Below are 23,406 nucleotides of genomic sequence, written 5' to 3'. Positions count from 1 at the left end.
TCATACAGTTCCTTCTGCTTGGAATACCCTGAGTTTTGGTTAAAAAATTAGCATATCCTTCTGCACTTTATCTCAAACACACCTAAATTATGATGAACAAAGTATAAAAAAATTGAAGGGCTTCATATGAATAAATTTCCAATTTTTGTCAGTAATTTATAAAAATGTTGAGTAAATTACATGTTTATATCATGAACTCAAACTCTAGAATAGTTTATGCATATAAAATAGCTGTATTTTTAAAGAGCACTCTAGTTAGTGGAGAGGGTAGATGTAAACCCCAGTGTACTGCATCATTTCCCTCAACCTCAGGAATATATAGCGTGCAATATATGCAAAGAAATTGTCACTTTTCATTTAATTGTATGAGTAGGGCATTTAAATATGCCTATGCACATTGTTTTCCTTCTTTGTGTCTATGTCTTTCCCTGCTGTATTCCCAGTGCAAACACAACGCTTAAATTTAAGAGGTATTTTTTGAGTAAGTGAATAAATAAACATGTATAAAGGAGAGGAACCTCACAATGGTGAATTTAAAGGACACAGTTATAGAAATTATCCTGTATCAAAAGAAAAAAATTAAGCCAGGCACAGTGGTGCACACATGTAATCCCAGTGGCTTGGCTGGGCTAAGGCTGGAGAATCACAAGTTCCAGGCCAGTCTCAGCGAATTAGTTGGGCCCTGACTTTAAAAAAAAAAAATACTGGAGATGTAGTTCAGTGGTAAAGCAATTTTATTAAGTTCAACCCCTCCAAACCACACCACTCCCCCTGCAAAAAAAAAAAGAAAAAAGAAAAATTAAGAAAACCTTAAAAGTAAAGGTGCTGAGGAAGTGACTATTAATTTGGCATATAAAGTTACTACTTATATTTTTATCTTTGCCCAAGGCTATACAGATGTTCAGTAATAAACTAAAAATTCTTTTTAACCCATGCAAATCAGTATTACCTGAAAGCATTAGTGTAAGAGTAAATTGTACAAATTGTACAGGAGCTGAAGAATACTGGGCAATGAGTCTAAAAACAAGTTAGATGTTTGACCTGATACCATATGAAAGTATATTAACAGGATCCCATAAAAGGATCTCAAATACATCAAACTCAAATAATAATTTAGAAAGGTGATATGGAGTTACAAAATACATGTGATGAGTTGGAATGAATTATACTCAAGCTATCTATCACTTGTTCTCTATAGGAGAGAAATTCCTAAGTCATAGAAATGTCTTGAAAGGCAGGTTTTAATAAAGCAACATGTTTTGTTGTTGTTGTTAATATGCTTAGAAGATTCTCATGAAAGTAAAGTTCTACCATCTGAAAGAGCACATTAACCCAACTTTTGGGGGGATATGCATTTATTATTAAATATGTTTTATGAGTATGGTATCCAAATGAAAGTTTGCAACACTTCTTAATTTTGTGATATTAATTTGATTGACAGAAGAGAACAGTAGAAAATTATATTTGTGACAGAAGGCAATGGAGAAAATAGTATTTGAAACATCAGAAGGTCAGCCTGAATGGTAGATATTGAAGAATTTCAAAAGAGAGCTGCTAACATGAGTAGAATTCAAATCCAACACTTATTAGCTGTGTGATTCTGGGCAAGATGCGTAACAATGATTTTCTTCAGTTTGCCCATCTAAAAGTTAGGAGTGATAATAATGGGACCCTGCTAGGGTTATATTGAAAATCACAGAAGATAAAATCAGTGTCTAGTACTTTTCATTAACCGCTGAGACAGAGATTTGTTACTCAGCCTCTTTTTATATCACAGAAGTTTTATCCTAATGCACTTAATTACTTTTGAAAAATAACATTTTAAAATGATTCTCAATGTCAAAAAGTACTTTTAAAGTTTTCTACCATTTTTCTTTTTGTTCATTTTTAAAATTTTTGTTTGTTAGAAACCTATTTTCTCAAGTGCCACACAGTGTCAGGCATTATAGTCAAAGATGAATAAAATCTGAGTCCTACCCTACTTAAGAAATTGACAGACTAATGGTGGCACCAGGTCATGGGAATTCACAATTACTGAACAAAATGAAACTAAAATGACAAAAACGTAGGGGAAATAGACATTTGGCTACCGACCTTTCCTACCATTCATTCCTCAAATATGTGCACCAAGTGACTGCTATGTGTCAAGGGCTTTCTAGGCACTTGGTTAGACCAACAAATGAAATAAATTTCTAGTTTCACTGAGCTAACATCCAGGTAGGTGGGGTGAAGGACAATAAATACATAAGCAAATAAAAATGTAAACCTGTTTTAGAAAACATGAGGAACACACACCTTTGTAAGGAGGTAATATTTTTTAAATACTTTTTTTAGTTGTTGATGGACCTTTATTTGAATCATTTATTTATATGTGGTGCTGAGAATCAAACCCAGTGCCTCACGCATGCTAGGCAAGCACTCTACCACTGAGCCACAATCCCAGCACCTGTAAGGAAGTAATATTTAAGCAGAGACTTGAAGAAAGTTGGGGGAGGAAGCAAGACTTGGAAAAGTCTAAGTGGAAGGGCTGGAGGTGTAACTCAGCAGTAGAGCATTTGCTTGGCATGTGTGAGGCCCTGAGTTCGATTGCCAGGACCACCAAAATAAATAAATAAATAAATAGTGTTAGAGGAGGAGACTTCTTGACAGTTAATGATAGGTAGAAATGTGCCAGGCTATTATTAAAAATAAGATAAAAGTGGCAATGAGGCCAATGTAGGTTCAGTGGAGTGGTCAAGAAACGAGTGGTTTGAAATTAATTTGGAGATGTAGGTAGCTTAATCACAGCAGGGCTACATGAGGATTTAAAGGAGGAACATGGTGTGAGTTTCATTTTGGTGACAGTCTTTATGGGAAGTAGAATGGAAGCTGAAGGCAGATTTTCTGTTTTCCCCGGTTTTGAGCTTGGGGTGGAGGCCTACCACTTCCATGCCATGACACATGAGGAGATGGTGATTGGCTCACTCTTCAGCCTATTTCCAGGTCACCTCCCTGGCTACGGAGTTTCATCTCCGTGGGTGTTTTCCACCTCAAAGATGTAATTCATTTGTGCATTTCTCGTCACTCTAGTAAAGCAAGAGGCCTTTCCACTTATCTCTGCCCCTTCAAGACTGTTTTAATCATTGTCTAAGCCTTTGGTTCTCCTGCCATCGTTGACATTTAACTATGTCAAATGATGAGACATGTGACATCACAGGTAGCTCCGACATTTTACCTGTTGGACGACAGAACTTATTGTCATTTGATTTAGAAGTTTAATTTGTTGAAAATATTGAACAGCAAAACACATCTCTTAAAAATAGTGGCAATATTTTGATTAGCTGTATGTGTTCCACAATATTTTTCTTCCCCTCATCTCTTACATTTATTTCATTCAACAAGTATTATTAGGCACATGAGGCACTGTGCTGCAAGTAATGTGGAGGTGTGGTTGTGGACAGGGGATAGTTATTTTCCTTAGTCATTTCTAAAGAGAAGCATTAGATAACACATGAGTAAATACATGAGTGTGTCCTGAGTTTTTGGTATATATGGTATATATGGTATATATGTGTATATATGTGTATATATGGTATATATGGTATATATGTGTATATACATTTATATGTGAATATATGTATATACATGTGATTTCATGTATCTCATATACTAAAATAGTTACTATTGTGTAGCTATCTCTTTGTCAAGCATTTCCTTGATGCGTGACATAAACCCCTCAACAACCATGCAATGTGTATTATTCACCCTTTAAAGGTCAAGAAACTGTAAGATTAATTTGCTCAAGTTTAGGGATGAAAATGTAGTAGAACTCAAGACCAGGTCATTATGACTCCAAAGCCCACACAAATTCCCCAAATAGTGTTGGTTTAGCAAAATGCAGAATGTGTCTGATGGTGACAAATTTACTTCTAAGAAAAGCAAAACCAGGCTTAGAGTCTTTGCCATGAAAATCACATTTCTGTTAAGTCTTTTAGCATTTCTTCAGAGATTCCCAGTAAAAAGAGAGCTATTTGATTTTCAGTGAACACATATGGATATTTGCATCATTGACTTCATTTTGGAGTATTGTACAATACTAATCTGCATTTTCTTCTTTTTGTTAGTCTGTTGCTTCCCTATAAATAAAAGATTGCAAAAAGCTGTTAAACTATATTCAATGAAACACTCCATCCTCAGGCTTTTACAAGCTTTTGTAAAACTGTAGTGATCTTGGTGAAAAAGTCCTGGCTGGCAATATAGTGAACAGATGAGCTCACCCCTGGTATGCAAAGCTGCCGAATTAGCTGGTTAAACAGGCTGCTGAGATAATTACATTGTCTGTTTTGTGACACATTACACCGGTGCACTTGGGATTAACCTGTTCTCTTGTGTCTACTTCTGATCAGTTTTTTAGACAGCCTTTTATCTGATGAAGGAGCACAGACATCAAAAGAGAAAGGGGCGTGGGTGAAAAGAAAAGGCTCACATAAAGCTGAAGAGTTAAAATTTCAGTTTAAATTACTGAACATATATCCCATATTTCCATAACTTTACTTACTCTCTAGAGACCTCTGCTGGAAATTATAGGTATAGATGAACATTATATTTTCCTTTCCGACTCATTGTTTCCATTTTACTGTAGCTATTATATCATAAACTCAGTAACTAATTTAAGAATGAAATTTCAATGTCCTGTCATACACATAACACATTAACTATAAAGCTGCACTTGAGGCAGAGCACTTTGTGCTTTCAAAATTTGGAGGGCATTCGAATGTTAGAAATAAAGTGTGATAATCAACACGTAGTTTTGCTTTTATTAAAAGCCTACTATGGGTTTAGAAATGATAATTTGAGCGTTATTTATTATTTTTATATTTTGTTAATGCTGTCAAAGTTCAAGTGGAATTATTTATTTTGAAATTAAATGTGGCACATATAAAGACAAAACAAAACAAAACAAAACAAAACACCACCAACAACAACCAAAAAAACCCTATCCCTAAAGATTTTTATGGGTCTTTAGTGTCTTTAGTTCCATATCATTATGCTGAAGGGGAAAAATTATTTAGACCATCTGATTATGTGGAAATGTAGTAAACATAAGATTTCATCATCATTGATAATTTAGATAAAGAACAATTAAGAGAATAAATAGAAATCCTACCCATTAACAGCCCCTGGCAACTCAAATTGAATTTAACCAACTATTGAGCCTCTGGCTATAGGGAGATACAATTTAAAGCAGGTATAATAGATCTTCACAACTAAAATTTGTTTGTCACACTGTACCAACTAAGATATTAGTTAAATGGGGCAAGAAATTTCCCTTCATGTTAATGAACATCAAATTTAACTCCTGCTGTTTCCCCCGCCTCCCAATAGCTGTGTTTGACTTGATAGGCCAGCATTCAAATGAGTTCTTACAAAGTTTTTTGGGATAAGTTTTAACTCAGTTGAATTTGTATCCCTTAGATACTTCAAATTTGTTAAAAGAACTTAAAAAATATTGGTAAGTTCCCTCCCCATATATAGGTCCACAGGATCACATCTAAATGTAATGTTTTGCTTTCGTCCTTTTTTTTTTTCAGTATCAAGTATTGAACCCAGAGATACTCTACCACTGAGATACTCCCCTGCTCTATTTATTCATTTATTTTTTGAGATAGGGTCTTGCTAAATTGTCAAGGCTGGCCTAGAACCTATGATCCCCCTGCCTTAACTTCCCTCTTGTGTCCCTGGGATTATAAATGTGTCCCACTATGCTTGGCTATGCCATGGTTTCTTGCATTTGTTTAAAAAAAAATTCTCATCAAAAAGAAAGAAAATCCATGTCTACCATCTTTACCTGAATTCATTCTACTGCTTCTAAATCTGTTTAACTTTTATGTTTATTGTTTAAATGAAGACTAGAGTGAGAAAAAAATTATGTTTTTTAATCTCTTTTTTGGTTATTTTTAGTTATATATGACAGTAGAATTCATTTTGATATAATTATACAAGCATGGAATATATCTTATTCTAATTACAACCCCATTCTTATGGATGTACCTGATAGTGGGATTCACTATGGTGTACTCATATTAGTACACAGGAGAATTATTTTGGATTTATTCCACTATCTTTCTTTTTCATATGCCCATCCCTTCCCGACATTCTCCTTTGAATGGTCCATTGAATATCTATTTCTCCCCTATTCCCCCTATATTTTTATTACTTCAGCTAATATACAAGAATTTTAAAATGTATGTGTATTTATAAATTGAGTCAACATGTCTCTTACTATGTATTCATTTTGCTAAATTTTGTGATAAAACAAGAAAAGTGAAATAAAACAAGAAAACTGAGATAAACTTATTAGATAATATTTTTTCCTAATGAATTCAGGAAAAGGTGATTTTTCCTTTTAAACTTCCCAATATAGTTTTGACTGGATAGCTGTGAATTACATTACACCCAATAGGCTTTGCCCCTGGCATAACTAAGTATTGAACACCACTAAAGGAAATGAAAATAATGTTTTCCTATTTTGCAAACTTTTTTTGTTTTGTTGAAGCAGTTTATATGTTAATGCATAATTATTAGTATACTTATAGCATACATGCCCTTTTTCTATTAATCCAGTGAGAATGAGTACAAATGATAGTTTTATGAAGCAATTACTAAGGCCCAGAAACATCTTAAAAACTTTATATACACAACCTCATTTAATTCTTGTAATGATCCAGTGAAATTCTGTACATTTTACAGCTGAGGATAAATGATTAGAGAAATTAAATAACTCTGGTATAAAAATGTCTGAGGAGTGGCAGATTCTAACTTCAAACCCAGATTCTGTCTACACTAAGACTCAAGTTGAACACTGTGGTACTCAACTTCTACTCAACTTCTGAAGAATTCACATTGTTAATGTATAGTTAGCCGTGGTATTTTCAGGGATTAATTTCAGGACCATCTGGGATATCAAAATCCACATATACCTAAATCCCTTATGTAAAATGTTGTGGTATTTGCATTTAACTAGGCCATCCTCTTGTATACTTTAAACCATCTCTAGTTGATTCCTAATATCTAATGCAATGTGAGTGCTATGTTAAAAGTTGGTATTCTCAATTGTTTAGGAAATAATGACAAGAAAACAAATGTCTGTACATGTTCAGTGTGAACACAATTTTCTTTTCCTGAATATTCTCAATCTGCAGTGGGTTGAAGCCATGTGCAACTCTCAGGTACCAGTTACAGATGCATCTTTTGGTGTTTGCATAGATTTTGTATGTAGTCCTCAAAAAGTGTTTAGAGATGAGGAACCAAAATTAGAACTCTAGTTTCTAGATATTTCCATGATATTTCCTCCCATTTTAGTGGTGATATTGATGCTGACATCAAACATTCTAAGTGCAATTTCTGTAACACAAAATGCATACATAGCTGTCTTTGGGAAGGATATTGTGATAAGTGACTTTGAAATAAAATTACCTTGAGTTTGAATTCCAGTGTGCCACTTAAGCATCTGCATGATAAAGTGAGGCATATACTATCTCTGAAATTCTATTTTGTCATCTGATAAATGGGGATAATAATACATGCTGTAGGGAGTAGCTGTGAAGATTAAATATGACATTTAAGTGCCTGGCACATAAAAAGTGCAAGGTATGTTCCCATCTAATCCTTCTCTCATAGTAAATTTTGGGAAACTAAATGTGCATGCATGATACAATAGACACGAAATAATGAAAGAATACTGCAAAACTGCACTTGATAACATGCAACTGTGAATTTTAAGAACAGTTTTGTCATTAGGGGATAGAGATTCAGGAGGAGTGTTCAGGGAGAAAATGGAACTTAGATGAGCCTTGAAAGATAAGGAGGAGGATATGTATAGTTAGAGAAAGGGAGTCATTTTATTCAAGGAAGACACCACAAGCTGAATGGCTTATGTGTAATAAAAGTCCAATCCAGTTACAAAAATACCATTCCAGTGAAAAGCTTTAATGAGATTTCTGCACCCCAGCAGATGACCCACTTATTTAAATACCACACAATATTCAATACTACAGAATTCCATGATGACACAATTTATTCAATCTCTGGCAATTGGGTGTAATTTAATCAGTATAGAAGCTGGGAACGCTTCACTCCTAGTCAGCATATTACCTCATGGGCCAGCATTCTCCATTAGCCCAAGTCTGGCTTCTGGTCCTGTGGCCTCTGTCTGCTTTTGCAGAAGGGTATTTCTGTGCTTTCTCCATTTTTACTCTAAGACCACTTTTGCATGCAGATCACAGAATAGCTAACACTGTTTACTCTTTCAGCTCTTACCTCCATCTCTGCAGAGATGGCATTACTTTCATTCTAACTTATTGGTAGTTAATGTGATTACATTTGTTCACAAAGTTCTTTATGAGTCATGAACAGTAAAAGTGGAACAAAAATGGAACATCTGTCATTTATGTTACAATCTGAGCACTTTTATACACTCCTGGTAGGAGCATATTTGGCTGGGGTCCTTTGAGCGGGAAATATGTCACTAACTTTAAATTATCCATGCTCTTTTGATTCAGCATTCTGTGTTTAGATATGCTTCCCAAGTGCCCACTGGAAAAAAAATGGGAAAAAAATAAACATTAATCAAGACAGAAATGAGTGTATTAGTTGAGATATATTCATACTATGAGCTGTTATGCAGTTATTAAATATGAGTTAGATTTATACCTGTCAACATGGAAAGAAAATAGATTATTAAATAGAAAAAAAGGAAAATTTAGAACAGTGTGTACCCATTTGGATAGTCATCCATTGAAAGGACATTCCTTTCCCAGGTACTCTGCATTGCCACCTTTGTCATAAACCAAGACTGAATATATATATATGTGGCTTCATTTCTGGACTCACTGTTCTGTTCCACTGATCTACTTGTCTATCCTTGTGCCAACAGCACATGAATTAACTACCTTTGGCTTTACAATAAGTCTTGATATGTTGTACAATCTTAGCTTTGCTTTTTAAAGATCACTGGATATTCTTGTCTTTGTATTTTTATGCCAACTTTAAAATCAGTTTCAACTTTGTAAACTTACTCATTTTAAAATTTAGACTGAATTGAATTTATTTGTCAATTGGGGGAAGACATCTTAAAAATATTGCCTCTTTCATACTATGACCAATGCACCATGGCATAGCTGTCCATATATTAAGTATTTTAAATTTTCTCTTGATATTGTCTTACAGTTTTCTAAGTGTTTAACATCTTTTAATAGGTTAATTGTTTTAATGTAGTTTTATTATCTAGTCTTTAGCATTTTATGGTGAAATTTCTAATCATTAAAGGTATCATCAAAAGAATGATAAGAATAGTCAAATGGTGCTTACATGTAACAATAAAAATGCATACACAACCCTCCAAACTCATAGTAAGATGTCAGAAAACCTGATATTTTAAATGGGCAAAATAGAACAGGTATTTCCCAAGAGGATATCCAAAGGGACAATAAACATATAAAAATTATCACTAGATAAATGAACATTAAAATAATAATAAGATACTTCTATACAGCCAGCAACATAAATTAAAATTGAAACCAAATATTATTGTGATAATTCCATCAGGAGTATGTAAAACAACTGGAATTCTCACATTCACAGCTGGTAGAAGACATCATTTGTAAAACTTTGAAAAATTAGCTCTATACTTCTGAAGTTGAGCATAACAAATGTAACCCTGCAATTCTAACCATATATAAATACCCGACAGTCATCCAAACATATGTGCAGCAAAATAATTGAGCCAAGTGTTTATGGCAGGATTGTACATAATAGCCCAAACTGGAAATTCATATGTCCATCAAGAGCAGAATGAGTAAGCTATGATATGTTTACATATTTGAATATAATATATTCTATAAAATCTTGCTTTTGTATTTCTATACATTAGAAGTATCATGGTATCAAAAGCAAGAAAATAATCTAAGGCAGATAAATTTTATAATCATAGTGTGAGTGGCAATAGCCAAACAGAAGAATATACTTTGTATGATTCTATTTATTGACACAAACTAATATGTGGTCCTAAGATTCAGGATAAGAGTTTCTCTGAGGAGAAAGAGAGGAGTGTGATTGGCAGTGGCAGGGAGAGGGCTCTGGGATGCTTGCAAGGGTCCATCTCTGAATTTAGGTGATAATTCAATGTGAGTATGTTCATTTTATGAGATTCATCAGCTCTCTATTTATGAGTTGGTACTTTTTCCTCTCTGTGTTATAGGTCAATAAAACCTTTCTAAATATATCATAGAAATGGAACTTTGCTGGATACATATGTAAGAACCTTTACCTTTTTCTGATAAGTGGGACTACAGATTTGAAGATTTTTTCTTTAGCTGTTCCTTTTTATTATTCCTTATTATTCATTGGCACATACAGTTTGTGTAGTTTTTAAAAAGTTGAAGTCTGTGCAAAAATACCTAGCAAATCACTTGTATATAATAGAATTTTAGCACTTAGATTAGACTAGCTAGTCAGTAATAAGGTTTCTTCTTGTTAACTGCCTTGTGGGAATTCACATAGTAATGAATAAAATAATAGCTATATTTTCTACTAAAGTTTTGATTAAAATCAGTTTCTATACTCAGAGTCTACTTCTCACTTCACTAAAGTATATACTCTGTGATGCTACATGTACACTTAATTGTTTAGTAATTGTAACTTTGGGACTATAACCTAGGGTCTTACCAAAGAAATTCTAACTTGGTCCTAATCTTGGAGGTAGAAGGGTTTGGATGATGAAATTAGAAAAAATTTAATTTACATCTGTTTTCATTAATTACTAGCTGTGTGATTTCAAGTAAATTTCTTAAACTCTTCGAATTCAGTTTATCTATAAAATAAAGATAATCATTCCCATCTTACAGCCTTATTGTGCAAACTGATTAGTAAAATATATTTCAAACACCTTCCACAATGTGATAGAAGGAATATAATAAGTAGTGACCACTTGGGGGCCATAGATCTTTTGGAATATAGCTAAGATTTCATAGTCTCTAATTTTTATCTTGGAATTTATTTATATTTTAGGTTCATGAGAAAAAGAATTCTTTTATAAAAAATATTTTTCTCATATCCTTGTAATTCAAACTAGTTCCTTATAGTTTATAAAATCATCATAAGGTTTGCAAATATCAGTAGTTTTGTGTATACAACTTTATATTAAAGTACCTCTGTAAATGTGAGAGATCAAAGTTGGATTTAACTTTACTTATACATTTCTATGAAAAATAATCAGATATCTGTGACTTCCAACAAAGTCATAAATCTTTGGAAAGTTTTTTCGAGTAGATTACCTTGATGCCCTTCCATAGACTACATAATACATTCTCTACGGACTTTCAGTTATTGAATTTACTTAAAACACCAGTAAAGCTGTTGTTCCCAGCATCATCAGCAACAGCCACTACTGCAAGCAATTGCCTGCAAAGTGACAGTTTGAAGTCCCAGAACCCAACCATAGGAAAATATAAGCATATTTACAAGTTATAACTGTGAAAATATTTGAGTGAAATATAGTGTTTCTGTTTCATCTTGAAATGTGGCCTTAGAAAACTCAATGTTTTTCATATGCTGAATTGAAAGAAATGAAGCAGAATGAATACTCTCAAGAACCTCCAGTACTCTCTCAGTGTATCTGCTGGCTCTTGATGTATGAATGCTAATTTAGATGGCATCAGTGTAAGATGATATTTTAGGAAAGAATAAAATTTTTAAAATCAATAATCAGGATTAATTCAAGGATAGAAAGTTTAAGTGTTCCAATATTATTGTTCTTGAGAGTATGTGGATTTCCATGTCTTAGTAGTATTTTACTGTCATTAACAGAATTCAACCCTATATTTAAAGAAAAGGAAGAGAAAGGAATTAATGTTTATTGCTCCAAAATCTATAGGTACTTTAATTTATTTTCTAATTACAAAAATCTTACAGATGAAAATTATTTCTTTCATGGTACAAATGAAGAAACAAAGTTTGAAGAGGTCAGGAAACTTGTCCAAAGTAACATAACCAGGTAAGATAGGAATTCAAAGACAATCCCTCTGAATATGTAGCCAGTGATTCGTCAAAATGATTATATTAGGTAGACTGTTTATTTTTTTCATCATTGAGTGGTAATCTTGTTAATATTTATATTTTGTTGTTTTGCATTAACAAGAAATGTTTAATACTTTAAAATTTTATTTCATTTTATTTTTGCTAGTTTTGTTATAATGATTTTAAATGTTATAGTAACATGGAAAATTAAAAAAAAAACTCTAATAATATTCTCCTTCATTCAAATTCACATTTACTAATGTAGGTTGGAACTTAAAATTATACATGTTAGACACGCATACATAGAAGTCATTTAGAAGAGACAACAGTTCAAAATGATTTTTAATCATTTTGATGGTCTAGAAATCAGCAGGAAGATTCCAGTACTATAGTAGTAGTCTGATCCATATAAAAGCAACTAAAACCAGACATGAATTCTAGGATTTCTAGATGCTGTTTACATGTGATAATATTTTTAGATATCCTAAAACATATAGTATTCTACAAGCCAGAGTTATAAAAATTAGGAGACATTGCAAACAGTTTCCTTGGGGGGAGATGGTAGTATTATCAAATTCTTTTTCTTGTTACTTGGGGATTGCCATGGTTTGAATGTGTCCCCCAAAAGTTCATGTGGTAGAAGTATCATCCCTAAAATGCATATGTTAATGGTATTTGAGGTGAGGCCTTTGGTAGTAAATTAGGAGTAGGGGAGGTCCTGAAAGTGGGGCACCCAGCATGGCACTAGGACTTTATAAGAAGAAGAGGAGAGACCTGTCCTGCCATGCTTACTGTCTCTGCCATGTTATGAAATGGCAAGAAAGCCCTTACAAGGAGCTGGTACCAGGGTCTTGGATTTCCCAGCCTCCAAACCATGAGCCAAACATACTCCTCTCTTTATAAGTTTCCCTATCTGTGGGTTTCCATGAATAGCAACACAACCCCAAGGAAGACAGGGGTGATTTTAGTCTATGAGTGAGAAATGTGACCAATGGTAGAAAGCAAAATTCTTTATTTGATTAATGCCCTTTTCAAAGGACATAGAAAGTTTTCTTTGTTTTAAAATAATTTCCTGCAATTGTTGGAGTAGCTAACTTATCTTCATAAGTCTGGTGTAGTTAAGATCACTCGAAGATTTTAAAGTATAATATTGTATTGATTAATATGTTTTGTACTTGTGATATATCTGTTTTTTTTAAGGATGAGAAGTTATAGGAATAAGATCTATTCTCTTTCTCCACCCATATATTGCTTTCTTTTTCTGGATGGCTCATCCTTCAGGACTCAGCTGAAAAGTTACTTTCTAGGGAGCCCTACCTCATTCCCTAGATGAGGCAAACTGAGCTTTCTTTTTTTTTTTTTTTTTTTTTTTTTTGGCACTAGAGATTTAGCCAAGGGGTACTTTATCACCAAGCGAAATCCCCAGCCTTTTTTATTTTATTTTTAATTTTTGAGATAGGGCCTCACTAAGTCATTGAGGCTGGCCTTGAACTTGCGACCCTTCTGTCTCAGCCTCCCAAATCACTGGGATTATAGGCATGCATCACTGGGCCTGGCTATTTCTGTCATTCCTTGTCACTCTATACCTTTATTATAAATCAACTCATTTATCTAATGAATGAATGAGTTTAAATACATGGTCTTCCTGCATAGTTTCAAATTTTTCAGACTATTTTTTTTGCTTCTTTTGAAAGCAGACCGTGGGCACCCAAATCCTAGTCACTGATAGTCCTGTTGAATTTGGTGGCTTCTTAATTAAAATGCAGTTATACTAAATGTAAAAATGTACATATAAATACACATTAAACACGGAGATGTGATGATGTAAATTATTCTGTCACAAACTCAAAGAAATATGTAGATATCATTTGCCTTTAGCAAAAATAGAGCCCTGTATCCTCCTTATCTCATTCTTAAAATGCTATGTTTTTCAGGTTCAACATCAAAAGCAACTTTCAGTCCACAGAGTTTATACTACAAAGTTTCAGCTGTTTTTGTAGTACTCGTTAAACCTGAAAGATATTCTTAATTGCCTGAATTGCTTGTAAACAACTATACATTAATGGGTTACGTTCCTGCAGTTTAACTGGGCCAGGTGCCAAAATACACAAACTTTGCATGTACATTTCCACAGTATAAAAACACTTTTTTGTTTGTCAGAGTAATTAGGAGATTGTACCAGGAAGTAGACAAATTTGAAAATTCACTGGAATACAATCTCGTAACCTTATGAGTATAAAGTTTGATTTATGGTGGAAGCTTGGAAGAGAGACCTAGTGAAAATTGTCAAAACACTAACTGGTGTTGGAGAGAGAGTGAGGACGATACAATTATAGATTGAGAATATTCGAAGGTGCTGACACTCAACAAGAGGAAAACACTAGGTTTTATTTGTTCCTTCTTTGCTTTTTCATTCATTCTTACACATTTTTAGATATGATTTTTTTTTTAAAAGAGAGAGTGAGAGAGGAGAGTGAGAGAGAGAGAGAATTTTTAATATTTATTTTTTAGTTCTCGGCGGACACAACATCTTTGTTGGTATGTGGTGCTAAGGATCGAACCCGGGCCGCACGCATGCCAGGCGAGCACGCTACCGCTTGAGCCACATCCCCAGCCCTTAGATATGATTTTTGAAGTCTTTACCCTCCAGAACAATTGTTAGCTAAATATTATTGGCTGACTATCTTACCATTATTGTCTCAAAATCAATATTATTAAATTACCTAAAATTTTTACTTTTCCACCATATTTTTATCGGTGGTACTTTAATTTCCTAAGCTCTAGCTACTTCTAATGCCAGCACAGTGTATACAGTAGGGACTCACAGAAGTCAAGACTTTTACTCTTTCCTCTTATCATCACTAGTCAGTCCTTATTTATTAATGATTTTCCTTTATATTATCTTGCATTTCTGCCAAGGTTCTTAGTTCAGATCACTTTTCTGTGGTAGGCAAAGTGTGACAATCTTTTAATGGGTTGCACCATGTCCATTTGCACTCTTCTCCAAGCCATCTTGCACTTTCAGTTGTTAGTACTCTCTGGTCCCTTGAAAGTCAAACATAGGGGTCTATATATAGATGGCATTCAGTAAATATTTGTAGTTCCAGTGACATAAAACAGTAAAGTTGTATGGCATAGACTCTGGCAGTAGATTGACATGAACAAAATAACTCTTGGGAAAAAGCTGTGGTGCTTTTCTGTGTATATGTACACATACTGTTATGAAAGCAGATCCCTTCAAAGGTCCAGAAATAAAACAGTGCCGGGAATAAAACACTGAAATAACCTCAACAGTTGGCTTCTTGACATTTTGCAAATTGTGAAAGAGAAAAGGTACAAAGTGATTATAAACTCTGGGTATGGTTAAAGCACCCAACTACATACCCAAACGTATGATCGAGTTCTAAAGAGCAGGACCAGCTGGTACAAGGCCCTGAGAAAGGGGTATTCCTAATACATTTAAAGAGCACCAAGGATGACCTCAAGGTGTTTTAGAAACTAAATGAATGGGGTAGCTATTTACTAAGATGGGAAAGTCTAGAGAATTGGCATGTGGGAGGAAAATTCAAAGGTTAAGTTTTTAATATGCTAACTTTGAGATGGGCATCAGACATCCCAGTGGGAATGTTAAGTAGCAGTACAAGTCAGAGGCTGTTGATATGAATTTGGCTACCATTGTCCTTATTTATTGATGGTATTTAAAAGCAGGAGTCTGGATATAATTTCTTTGAGGATAAATATGATGTAGAGTATTTGGTCACTGTGAAAAGAAGAGGCTGAAGATGTGTGGAGGAGTGAACAAAAGGATTGATAACTGGAGAAGGCAGAGGCAGTGGACAGCACACTCAGGTCAGGTGAGCAGAAGGGATTTAATGGGAAGGAGTGATCTCTTACAAAAATACTGCTGAGAATTTAAGAAAGATGAGGACTGAGAACTGGCCATTAGATATGGCAACCTGGAGGTCATTAGTTGCCGTGACAAAGTAGGAAAAGAAAACAGGATTGTTTTCCAGAAAAATCTTCCTAACAAGTGATAAAGAAGACTGGGGCGTCCGAGGAATTGTGCAAAATTTCTCTCTACTTTCTCCTTGGATTTACCATCTACCAGGCCACTGTAAGTGCATCTTAGATAGTGTAAGGGAATTCCTCCTCCTGAGCCTCTCTCCTTCACTTCTACCTACCTCTTCACAATCCCCTCAACCTTCTAAGCCTGCTGCTGTCCCTGCAAGGTTTTGCAGATTTTTCTCCTCTGCTCCTGGCTCAGTTCTTTCCATTTTCCCCTTCATGGGCCTAGGGTAGCCCTGGGGATGGAGACTTCAGAAGAGAGCTCTGCAATACAAATAAGGTTTCCATTATTAAAATTAACCACTTCTTATCACAATCTTGTGTACTGTTATAACAAAAAAGTCTCTCTCTCTCTCTCTCTCTCTCTCTCTCTCTCTCTCTCTCTCTCTCGATAAAGTAAACTTCCTTCTGTTGTTAGTTTGGTTTTTAAAGTTTCAACATGTACTTCTCAAACCCTTCATTTCCTGACCTACCTCCACCCCCACCCCCACCCCCCCTTCTTTTTTGGTCATAGCATTTATCACCTTCTGGCACAAGTGCTTGTTAATTGTATTCATTGTTTATTCATTATCTCCTCTGCTAGACATAAACCCCGAATGAACTGATTTATTTCGATTTCACTCACTGATGTACCTTAAGTACTTAGTGTAGGACCTGGCGTATAGTAGGTGCTCAGGAAATTATTGCTGGATAAATGAAAGTTGTAGTGTCCAGGAGCAAGTACCAGCCAAGTTATATGGTTACATGAAGCAGATGTGTGTGAGAGTGGAGACATCACCCTGCCACAATTATTATCTGTATATTAATTGACACACAGAAAATTTATTTACTACAGTCAGTTCCATCTGCTTTGAAAATTAAGTCCAGGCTATTGAAATGGAAGGTATGGCCTTTTCTATGACATCCGTGGGAAGAATTAGGGTTCTTGATGACCCTGAGAATACAAAGTATAGGGAGAGATGGTGACACAGAGAAACACATTCTGAGAAACTAATCTAGGGGTTTTTAACCTTGCTCAGATAAAGACAAATAGCAAAATAAGCACCCCAAATAGGCTTGTCTCAAAGATCTAAGTGCAGAAAGAAACCAGGCTCCTGAGAGCTCAGTCTGCTGGCAGATCTTTCCCCAGGTGGATTATGTTCCAACTGAGGACAAGTATTGGGAAATCCAATAAGACAGTAATGGGCAGAATGTAGTTTTCAGGCAGTTGACCACTGTATAAACACAGGCCTGCGGTGTCCAAGAGAAGAGTATGGCTGTGTCTACATACAAAGAACATCCTGGAGTTGGGGAAGTACTGGGTGTTTCTCAGTATTCCCAGAGTTCCTTCAAGTCTACAGCTGCTGTTTATTCTTTGTCCCTTTCTTTTGTCCACTTAGGGGTGGACCTGAAGTGGGCTTTCCCAGCATGGCTACTAACTTTTAAAGTGTTTACCCGGAGCAGCCTGAGCCTTGGTAAGCATTTCTGCTTGGCTGAAATCCACCCTGTGCACACTCCCTTAACTTGCTTGCCTGTCATTGCACGCTGGAAATGGAAGCATCTGCAGTCATGCTGTGAAACAAATGTGATAATGTGTGTGAAGCAGTTGTAGTTTGAAAGAAAAATTCAAGATTTAAAAGGAGTCATAAGTACATTTTCTAAATATAAAGTATACTGATTTAAAATGTCTTTACTTTTATGTTTTTATATATAACTTAAAAAAATTTTTTGAAACATTTTTCTTGCAGAAGGATTGCAAGCCCAATAATAACAAGACACACACAGAAGAACTTTCCCTTGAGCCATGTGATCTCCTACAAACAAGGTCGTTTTCTTGTATAACCACAATACAACCTGTCAAAATCAGAAACTGGTACAGCACTGTCACATAATCCTCAGACCCCATTCGATGTCATCCACTGTCATGTTCTTTATCTCAAGGATCTACTGCACACATTGCATTAAATTGTCTGGTCCCTTTAGTTTACTTCATCTTCTGAGTCTTCCTTTGACTTTTATAATTTTGAAAATTTTGAAATTATCATTTTTTAGAAAGTCCCTCAAATTGAGTGTCTGAAATCTCTGTATTATCTATATTTTCTTATTTTGTGTATTGTTGATATTGTAGCATTGGAACATTCGTATCTGGGGAGAGATGGCTCTTCTCAGGGACAATCAATTCTTTTTTTGCTTTGGTACTGGGGTTTGAACCCAGAGGTGCTCTACCACTGAGCTATATCCCCAGCCCATTTAATTTTTTGTTTGTTTGTTTTGAGACAGAGTCTGGCTGAATTGCTCAGGCTGGACTTGAACTCGAGATCCTCTTGCCTCAGCCTTGCTCTGGAGTCTCTGGGATGGTAGGCTTACACCACCATGCTGGCTGGGCTAGCCAATTCTTAAGAGGGAGTATTCCTAGTCACATAAACCTATCCAGAACCCAAGCTCTGAACCACCTTCTATCTGGCTTACATTCTTCTAGAGGTAATATTCCTTGGCCCTAATCACCCCAGGGGCAGGTTCTCAAAAACTAGTGTTGAACCCTTTGCTTCACACCTGCTAAAATTATTCAAATTAGCCAATCCTTAATATGTTTACTCAGCATTTCCTTGCCTCTCTCATGGGGAAACTAAAACCCACATTTTTCTTCCTTACCATCCCTGGCTTTTCCCTGTGTGGCCATGCATGACCATGTGTGCCTCTTCTGCTGAGAACTGTGAGTAACAAACGATATTTTCAGTGGCAATTTTTTCTGGATCTGCTGGCTTCAGGATACCTGAATGAAAATAAAACTCACATTTAAAAATGATCTAAACCCACATTGAAAAATATCATTAGATACAGGTTATGCATTTGTTATAGGGATATCATGGGAGTAATGCTGTATTTCTCTCATAATATCATATCAGATGGTACACAATTTTGATTTGTTCTATCACTGATGATGTTCGCATTGCTTGATTCAGGTGATGTTTGCCAGTCTTCTCTACTAGAAAGGCACTTTTATTCCCTTTGGTTATCTTTAAGTGTTTTGTAGGGCAGTGCTTTGCAACTATATAAATATTCTGTTTCTAATTGAAGTTTTAAATTTATTTTTCATTTATTAATATCAATATGGACTTGATTTCTCATTTTATTAATTCATTTTGCTGGCCAAATTTTCAAGGTTTGACCAGTGGGAACCCCATCAAAAAGGTTTCTGTGTCCTTTTGGAAAGTCCTAATGATTTTCTGAACTTATTCTTACTTTCAAGCATAATAAAATATTCCAGAGTTTTCTTATATTTTCCTTGCCCTAGCACTTGTATCAACTGTTTCTCCAAGGAGTTCTGCTATGATTTGGGTGCTGGGTGTGTTCACTGCAATTGAGGTATCACTGCTCCTGGGCCCTCTAGCAGATGATCTAGGAAATACATACATATATATATATAATATATATATATTATATATATATATATTATATATATATTATATATATATATATTCACATGTACCTGTATGTATATGTGTATACCTATATAAATAGGTTTGTATGCACATATGTATACGAACCTGTTTACATACATGATTATTTTCATTTCTCTGTGTATATTCTGAAAACCGTAAGTTTCCACCAGTAACTCCAATCTGACATCTCCATAACATTCATTCTCATTTTCTGTTTCCATATTTGTAACTCTTTTACTCATACTAAGAAGAATGACTCCTATTATCCTTAATATATTTACTAATTAGATCATTTCATTGTATGTAATCAGTCTTTCATTGCCACTAATCCTCTACCTACCTGCCTCTTCACTGTGATTCCCAGTGCTACACCATCTTCACATTAATGTATTACCCATTCTTCTAAGGTGTTGACAATGTGCCAGTCCTTCCATGCACTACATGTTGCTTTAGGGTTTCCTATTGGAAAGTTGTTTTTATTGTGAATACTGATAGTGCATCTTAAGTGTCAATTGATGCGTATCACACAATACCAGAAATAAATTAAAACTTCGTACTCTTAGATTTTAGTAATAGATAGGGGAATCAAGAATAAGCCTATGATTTTTTTGGAATTAAAATTAAACTTGCTTTTAAACTTTCCAATTATTAGAGATTAAGGCATTGTCTTTGACAGCTGAAGTGATAATAGGCACCACATGGCTTTTACATGTAATTTGCATCAGAAATTCTTTCATGACAGTTTATTTCTTGGTTTTAATACATGATGATCCTACTCACCTCTGGTTAACCTGTCAGTCTTGTGGTAGATTGTAATATAAAAGTGGGGATGGTGCTTTCCAAACCAAGACAATGGCTCAGGAGTATAGGGCATTTTTGTAACTCACCAAGGTCTGATTAGCATTGATGGAGATGCCCATCTCAAATTTGATATCCATTGATCAGAGATTGACTGCTAAGATTATTAGATACAACTCTTTGTCCAACATATGACAGATCTCTTCAACTCTCAGGGTCTCTGTTGCCTCATCTATAAATTTAAAAGGATTTGTATTGGTTAGGACGCATATGGCTGTGATAAGCAGAAAACTGACTCATGTCATTTAAATAATAGAAGACAGCAACAGGAGCAGTGGTGTGTCTGTGTATGTGTCTGTGTGTGTGTTTTCTCTTCCCTACAATCCTTAGCATGTTTGGTATTTCTTGGGATAGTAACCTTCATGGCCAGCCTAAATATCTTATCATGTCACAGCAGCATCCAGTGGAATCAGAGACATTTTTTTTAACTATATAATTCTTCCTATTATTAAGAAAGCATTTTCCAGGAGACCCCAGCAGAATACTATCTTATAAAAAAATTGTATCACGTGCCCACATGGAAACCAATCACTGGTCAGAGGAATCAATATATGATGATTGCCTTCTATTTATCATCATTCTTTGCAACTGGGGTTAAGTCACATCTCCTTTGAAGTTGTGACTGGAAACAGGAAACCAGATATCTGGATGGGAAAAAAGAGAGGGCTTGAAAGGCCGAGGCTGTTAGTCATGTCTCCTCCCTCTGCTATATTACCCTAGGGTCCTTTCAAATTTTCTTATTTTTTTCTTTTCCTGTGCTGGGGATTAAATTCAGGGCCCACAAGAACCCTACCTCCTTAGCCCAACTTACTTTCTTGTTTCACTTGGCATTTCTTAAAAGTTCTCAAGGTGGGGATCATGATTTTTTAACATATTTATCCTAGCTCTTAGGGTTAAGTTATAAACCTAGGAAATAACTATTGAAATAATGAAAATGGACAGATTCTTAGATTATTACATTGTCTTTTTATTTGTTGTTGTGGTGGTGGTTGTTTGTTTTGTACCAAGGCTTGAACCCAGGGGCGCTTAACCACTGAGCCACATCCCCAGCCCTTTTTATGTTGTATTTTGAGACAGGGTCTCACTAAGTTGCTTAGAGCCTTGCTAAATTGCTGAGGCTGGCTTTGAACTTGAAATCCCCCTGCCTTAGTCTCCCAAGCAGCTGGGATTACAGGTGTACGCCATCATGCCCAGCTGATTGTTGATTTTAAGAGGTATCCTAAGGTCTGATCTTATCTGTTACATGTACATACTCGTTTCATATTCATACATTAACATTAGATGGTTGATTTATTTTTCTTATATATTTCACTTGAATAAAGCATGTTGAACATTTTAACAATGAAAGCTACCTTCCTTCTTATACAGATCCCTTATATGTGCTTAGGCCTAAATGTTGCACATGATTGTATTTTGTTGACCAGGCCTTGAATTTGGATGTGGTGAGTAAGCCTAGGACAGATAGATAGCAGGTATCCTAGAAGTTGTGGGAGTCAGCTCGGTCTGTATTTCTACCCACCTCATGAAATGGTACATAGATCAGTTGGTTAAACACAATGATATTATAATGCAGAAAGGGTTAGCAAATCCCTTCTCTGTTTTGTACTTAAAGTACCAAATGTATCAGAAAGCATAATAACTGACTTATAATTCTGGAAGTTGGGGAAAGTCAATTCTTTAAGGCCTTTACTTTTACTTATATAAGAAGATTTTATTGAGAACTTTAGCTTCCAGGCATAACTATAGTAAATGAGGTTTTTTGGTTTGTTTGTTAATTGATAAACTGATAGAAACTTTAAACAATCACATTTAAAGTAAAACTTCTAATTCTGTGCAATGCTAAAGTTGTGTATGTATTTTTTGAAATGATATAAGTTAAATAATATGGTATTATAAAATTGTTCTAAAGGAAATTTAAAATATTATTTTTTTTTTTACTCATATGATTCTTAGGGCTTTGTACATAGGATTCTGCATTAGAACATCTAAGTCCCTGTCCAAAAACCATTTCCTATACTTTAAAAAACCTTTGAAGATCATTAAATGTCTCTCTATTTAAGTTTCCCTATTTTCCAAGAAGAAACTTGTGACACATGAATAATTTTCTTACTAAATTTGTTAGACAGCAACTATAGAAACCAATTGTAGGGAGTTTGTGTTATTCTTTTCTCGTATAATATATTTTGACTGGCATACTTACAATTTGTAAAGCCCTGTATATCCCAAATGTCCCTGCCCATGTAATTGCAGTAATTTAGTAGAGTCTCCTTTTAGAACGAGTGGAAACTAAAGAGACAGATAAGGCAAACCATAATGAATATCTGGGACTAGGGAAAAAAGCTAACATATAATGGAAATTTTACAGTATTAATATTGCTGACTTCTCTATAGCATTTGAACTCTTGATGGCCTGTTCTTTTTTTTTTTTAATTTTTTGAGTTGTTGATAGACATTTATTTTATTTATTTATATGTGGTGCTGAGAATCGAACCCATTGCCTCACACATAGCTAGACAAGTATGCTACTGCTGAGCCACAACCCCAAGTCCAGACCTATTCTTTTTTAATAAATAGTTCCATTTTCTTTACATGTGACCTTTTACCTTTATTATGACTTCTCTTTAGCCACCTTTTCTGTGTTCTCTTCCTGTCCTGCCGTAAAGAGCACTGGTTTCCACATACTTTATTCTCTATATCTGTTGCTTGGAAGACTCCTCCCAGGTGGTCTCAATTAACTTTTATGTTTTGGGTGCCCTCAGTAAACTCTCCTCCAGCTACCAGTTCTAGAAAGAGTTGCTTCCTTGAGCTGGTGACCCAAGGGTCTCTTTAACATCTCCACCTGCATGTTTCACAGGCAACTCAAAGTGAATGTCTGACAACTGATCTCTGGACTCCATCCCAGTCAAACATTCTCCTGGTGGTTCTTGTGATCAGCACCACCAAGCTTTCAGTCATTTGAGCAAAACATTCTGGTACATTCTCAATTTTTAATCTTTTCCTCAGTTCC

Source organism: Spermophilus citellus (assembly GCF_964194105.1).
Source record: "Spermophilus citellus genome assembly, chromosome: 11".
NCBI classification, from domain to species: Eukaryota; Metazoa; Chordata; class Mammalia; order Rodentia; family Sciuridae; genus Spermophilus; species Spermophilus citellus.
Note: the sequence above shows the minus strand (reverse complement) of the source record.